Consider the following 6723-nt stretch of genomic DNA (forward strand, 5'->3'; position numbering starts at 1 on the left):
AATTATAAAGAGTGAATCTTTAGTTGTTTAAGTTCAATTAGTGTCTGTAATCTTAATAACTTATAGTGGATTGTTCAATAATTGTGTGGCCTCACGAATGTAGTGTTTTATCGAACCAAGTAAAAATTCTGTGTGTTCAGTTTATTACTGCTTCCGATTAATATGGTTAAATAAATAACATATATTTGGTAAATTAATATAACAGGAATTATTTCAGTATTTGTTGCAACAAAAAGTGCAACAATTGTAGTTCTTTCAATTAGAATACATAAAGCCTTCTCCACGGCTTCAGGATTTCATTGGCCTGTCTGAAATGGCCAGGACTAAATGTGCATGAGTTGTTACTATCCAACTTGTGATATCTTATTCTGCCAGGAAAAAAAAAAAAAAAAAAAAAAAAAAAACCTTGTGATATCTCATCTGGAATTGAAGTGAAAGTTTGTTTTTTTTTTTCGGCTCTTGTAGACTGAACTTGTGATTTTCTTACCAGACTGTGACATGTTTTTCTATTTCATGAAGTTACAAAGAGAATGTGGGATCGCAAAAAACAAAAGAACCTTTCAGGTATGGCAGAGCTGGTTATATATATTCCATTACTGCTTTTATTTATTTATTTATTTATTTTGCTAAATAGTGATTTTATTGGTTGGCTACTGGGAATGGCCCTCTAAAATACTAGTCCCTTTGAGCGAGCATATGCAAATGGAAATCTCTAAATTTTAGTCAAATAAATTTTAATTAAATTCTAATTAAAATAATTAAAAAATTATTTTAGCTAGTAATTTTTTATAAATCACTCTAATCATACTCCATATTTCAATTTATATATAGATTATTTTAATACGTATTGAATTTAAAATATTAATAATTTTATTGATATTACAAAAGAATCTTTGTATTTATTATAATTTTAAGAATAAAATAATATAAAAAATAAAATAACTAGTTTTTTCGTGTTAGTTATATTTAATTAATATGGAAGTTATTCTCTAAAATAGTTAACTATTTATCTAACGTCTAGAGTAGTGAAAAGCTAAAAGAAAAAAAAAAGCTAAATCATTAATTATTTTAACTACAAACATGAAATATGTAGCATTATTAGAGTTGCTCTTATAGTGTACTTTCATTGTTAAGACCTTTTGTGGAATATTTTTAGAGTTCGTTTGGTAGATGGATTCAGAATCATGATTCTGGATCCTAGTTCAGAATCAAATCATAATTCTGAATCAATGTTTAGTTTGGATGATTCAAAATCTGATGTGATGTTTTAAACCAGAATCACTCATGATTCTAAAACCACCCCTCTTGATTCAAGGTGATTCAAACCCTTGATTCTGAATCATGATTTTAGAATCATGATTTCAGAATCATGATTTGAACATAAAATCATGAATCATAATTCTGATTCTAGAATCATGATTAGAATCACTCTGATTTAAATCCTCATACCAAACAAACCTTAAGGGGTTGTTTGTCAGCCACTTTTTTGAGTTAAAAACTCAAAAAAAGTAACTTGAGTTACAACTTTATTCAAGTTCATGTTCTTTTAAGTTTGAACTCGAGTTTGGGACTAAAACTCGAGTTCAAGTTTCCCCTTCAACTCGAGTTCAGAAACTCAAACTCAAATTAATGAACAATATTTTTTCTATTCTTAAAAATGTTATAACTTTTTCGTTTTAATTATGATTGAGATGATTGTTTTTTCTATGCGTTGACAACGAAAAGACGAATAAAACCACACCCATATACCCTATTAAAATTTTCCATCAGCATTGAGTTTTTATTAAAATACTATCTAAATACAAATTCAAGTTTTGACTCACTCAGACACAAACTCAAAAAGATTCTTATCTCAAACCATAACTCAAATATACACAACCAAACACAAACTCAAGTTACAATTTTAACTTAAATTATAACTTAAACTCAACTCAAAATCTATACTCAAATTACCTAACTCAAAAAAGGTAAAAGAACAGCCATAATACTTTATTTGTTTGGGGAAATTTTATGTAATCTAGAAATTGGTCTAGTAGCCTATTTATGGGCTCTATATCTGTCCCCATTTGGTGAATCTTTAACATTATTACAAACTAATGTTTTTGGATTTATCATAAAATATCCCATATCTGTCCATTAGAGTAGAATATATAGAACAATGATAGAAGGCAATTGTGGTGGTAAACATGACGTACTAATAAAATGTGGGTTTTATGGCATCAAGATTCAGTACAGGTAACATTTTTTTTATAATACGCGGTTGATTTCTTTAGTAGAGCTTAAAAACACGAATTATTTTTATTTTTTAACTGTTAATTTTATATTATTAATCATCTTTTCGTTATATTTTTTATTTCGATGTGATTTTTTCTATTAACTAAATCTAAAGATAAAAATCGTACGCTACTTCCAATAATGAAGGAGCTTAAGATGTGATGAGAAGTTGAAAGAACACTTTGATGTGACTCCTTCATTGGATTCACTGTTTCAAAATTCTAGGAATTGTTATCTTATATTTTCAGAATTTAACTTGAGTATAATTTTTAAATTAAATTTGAGTTATAATTTGAGTTGAACTTGTAACTTGAGTTTGTGTTTGGTTGTGTACATTTGAGTTATGGTTTGAAATAAGAATCTTTTTGAATTTGTGTTTGAATGAGTCAAAACTTGAATTTGTATTTAGATAGTATTTTAATAAAAACTCAATGTTGATGAAAAATTTTAATAGGGTATATGGGTCGGCTTTTATTCGTCTTTTCGTTGTCAACGCATAGAAAAAAAATCATCTCAATCAGAATTAAAACGAAAAATTTATAGCATTTTGAAGAATATAAAAAATATTGTTCATTAATTTGAGTTCAAGTTTCTGAACTCGAGTTGAAGGGAAAACTTGAACTCGAGTTTTAGTTCTAAACTCGAGTTTGAACTCGAGTTTAAACTCGAGTTTAAACTTAAAAGAATATGAACTCGAATAACGTTGTAACTCGAGTTGCCTTTTTTTGAGTTTTTCACTTAAAAGAACAAGCCCTATGAATTGTTATCTTATATTTTTGAATTATGATGATTTGAGTGATAATTTTGAGTTAAGTTTGAGTTAAAATTGTAATTTGAGTTTGTTTTTGGATGTGTGCACATTTGAGTTATGATTTGAATTGAGAATCTTTTTAAGTTTGTGTTTGGCAGGTCAAAACTTAAATTTGTACTTAGATAGTATTTTAATAAAAACTCAATGGTGATGAAAAATTTTAATAGGGTATATGGGTGGGGTTTTATTCGTCTTTTCGTTGTGAATGCATAGAAAAAAAATCATCTCAATCAGAATTAAAACGACAAAGTTATGATATTTTTAAAAATAGAAAAAATATTATTCATTAACTTGAGTTCGAGTTTATAAACTCGAGTTGAAGATGAAACTTGAACTCGAGTTTACTCTCAAACTCGAGTTCAAACTCAAATTTTATAAAAAAATATAAAATTTAAATAAAGTTATAATTTGAGTTTAAATTTTTTTTGAGTTTTGTTGCGGAAAAAACAATCCGTAATTGCTCACTTTTCGAAGGCTGACAGTGGTGAGCAACTCCATCACTGTTCATATTGAGCTCAAGAGAAGTAGATTTTTGCTTTTGAGCTTAATTTAGTCTCAGCCGTCTGTATTTTCCATCAAGTTAGCATATAGAAAATCTGTATATAGATGATTAATTTACGTTTTACCAAGTTTAAAGTATTTCATTACATTCTTACATTTTTTTTTTTCAACAATCAGTATTTAGTTTTAATTTTAACATCTTTAATTTTTATTTTTAAAGTGCTATATTTTTATGTGTCATGTAGAACTGCACAATTGTTAAGAAACTCTAAGATAACTGAAGAGCTGATGGAATAAAAATATCTTAACGCCTTATTTATTTTACGCGTTTAAACTTATAATTCTAATTTTATTATAATACTTTTCTCTCATAAAAAATTAAAATAAAAATAGTTTCCGTCAATAAGTTTTCTCACAAAATTTAAATTTAAAATCAAAATCACTGACTTAAACGCGCAAACTAAACGAGTCATAAATGCTACAACTGAGGCTGCAGCAAAATTGGTGATACGTTTTCTTCTCCTTTCTGTCGACTGTATTAGCTAGAGGGCTATGAGGTTGTCCCATTATAAACATCTTTCCCCTTGGTTTTCTTTTGAGCAAAAGACTACTCACACACCCTCGTGAATTTTCTTCAACCGTGTGTCAATAACAAAATAGAGAGAAAAAATGCATGGATATATATACTCGAGAATAATAGCCTATAAGAAAAATATATGTAATGCTCGAGTAATTGAAGGGTTTTTTTTGAAGAACACTCTAGTAGTGTTCAACACATTGTAATGGGGTAAAGCCAAAAAATTAAATGAGAATAGACGGATATATAATTTTAGATTTTGAGAAATCACATATATATATATATAATTTTAGATTTTTAAAAGGGATAAATTAAATCTCATTCATTTTACCGATTATAGTTTAGAATTCGAGTTTTTTTACAGTAAAAAGTTCTCAGAAACAATCATATTTAATTTTTTTGCTACAATAAAAATCTCTCACGTAAAGTCACATCTCAAATCGTATTAAAAACTCGAATCAACGAACTAAACGAGCCATAATATATATATATAAATGAAAGGAAAATTCTAATTTTAAATTAAGTGACCGCCTATTCTCAAAAAAGTGTGGTTTTGTCTCTAGTCGATGATAAGTCTCCCGAGTCACAACTCACATTTTGTTAACACTAGTGTTGAACACTGATAATGTTTGTATTATTTTCAGGGGTGCTTAACATGGAAGACCTGGTCTCTATTTTAGAGGTGGCCAGAGAGTAGAGAGGTGTAAGGTTCAAAAAAACTCCCGAACTCAAGTAGACTGTAGCACGAGGCTATAACAATGTACATCAGATCTCTTTATTAATTTATTAAAAATGTTTTTAACCAAAGAGTTAAATAGGCCGTCTTAGCTCAGCCGGTAGAGCGCGTGGCTTTTAACCACGTGGTCGTGGGTTCGATTCCCACAGACGGCGTTACTAGAAACTACGCTTTTCTTTTTTCTCATTTTCTTGGATATTTTGATCGACTAAAAAAAGGACGTATCTTGAGACAGATCAGAGACACGTTGAGTAATAGAAATAAAATCTAACGCTTTTTGTTTTTGTGGGATTTTCAAGGAGGATAAATAGACATAAAAAGGTAAAAACTATAAGCAAGTGGGGGGAAACACGTAGTGGATGTGTACAAGGGAAAAGGGGAATCACACGTGAAAGGATGAAGAAAATCGTGTTGTATAAAAATATATTGTGGTGCACCGCTTTAGCTTTTTCGTCACACTAGTCGACACTGCTTCTATTATGCGGCGAGCGATCCGATTGATTTGACAATGCCTCATCCTTTTTAAAGCTAATCCGCCACGTGTTTGCCAAGTTTTTTGCCATCTTTTTTTATTGATGTGGCAATTGTTTAGTGGGTGAAGTGATTAAATATTCAATTTTACTTTTTTTTAAAAAAAGGAACAAAATTATTTTTTCCGTTGCCGGGAATCGAACCCGGGTCTCCTGGGTGAAAGCCAGATATCCTAACCGCTGGACGACAACGGAAGTTGTTAAATATTCTCCAAAGTTATTTAAATATAATTTTGTTTGCGTGCCGAATTTTAATAATATGTATCTACAACACATTCTATTCGGCCACGGATAATCTTTCTGGCGAGTTACTGGTTTGGATTCTCAGACGAAGAAAAAAAACTATTTGATAGGAAGAAGGGATTTAATTACGAATATTATGGTCCACACCACCACCATAATGGATGTATGTTAAGATCAAAGAACCTGACAAAAAGAAAATGTAATTACAAGAATTGTGGATTTCATAAATAACCAATGAATGAGAGCGACCCAAAAATGAGCTTTTGTCCATTGAAAATGAGAATAATATTGACATATGAGCCTCATTAGCATGTGTGTATGTATTGCACGTTTGTTTCCATATACTAGTGTCCCAGGCACAATATTTTCACAACGTGACATTGCACAAACAAGGTTTATTATCTAATTATTTGTTTTCATTTGACATTTGTTTTTACCTTATGAAGAAGAATAAGGAACATATTTAGCTTGGACCTATTGGGGATAAAGACGGTGTCTACATATAGTCACAATGTAAATTGTACGATTAGCCAAAAAAAAAAAAAGTGTACAAACAATGTACAACATAACGTATTAGATGCAAGTTTACAGGTGGCTAGGCTCTAGTCTAACGCCATGAGTCTTGTACTAGTGGGGTGGCATGTGCAATTTTGTACATTTATTTTTTTATTGGAAGAGATATGATTGGCATTGAAAAAAAAAAAAAAAAAAAAAAAAAAAAAAAAAAAACCCTTCTTTTGAAATCATTGGCATTGCAAGGCAATTGCATTGGTTCCTATTTTTTGATTAAAGTGTCAAAGCAGCCCCATTGACATAAAAAGAAATTGTAACTACAAAGCTTGAACTTCAAGAATGTCCGTTCTTCAAGGATTCACATCTTTCAAACGTATGATTTACACTAAGCCTCTCTATCCAAACTGTTTTATCCATATTTTAGTTTCCCTATTCGGATTATGGGTTATTTTGTTCTTTTTTCATATAGAAAAAATGGGAGACAATTTATACCAACCAACGGTTACCAACCAAATCAACAAGAACATCAATAAACAAA

At 29.8% G+C, this 6723-nt stretch overlaps 2 non-coding genes across 2 annotated transcripts; one reads left to right on the plus strand and one right to left on the minus strand.

The window, feature by feature from the left end:
• Positions 1-4981: 4981 nt before the first annotated feature.
• TRNAK-UUU lies at positions 4982-5054 on the plus strand. The gene has a single exon. It is a non-coding gene; the product is annotated as a tRNA-Lys (tRNA).
• Positions 5055-5552: 498 nt separating this feature from the next.
• Positions 5553-5624, minus strand: TRNAE-UUC. The gene has a single exon. It is a non-coding gene; the product is annotated as a tRNA-Glu (tRNA).
• Between the last annotated feature and the right edge of the window lie 1099 nt (positions 5625-6723).

This window comes from Morus notabilis, unplaced genomic scaffold (assembly GCF_000414095.1).
Source record: "Morus notabilis unplaced genomic scaffold, ASM41409v2 Scaffold720, whole genome shotgun sequence".
Taxonomy (NCBI): Eukaryota; Viridiplantae; Streptophyta; class Magnoliopsida; order Rosales; family Moraceae; genus Morus; species Morus notabilis.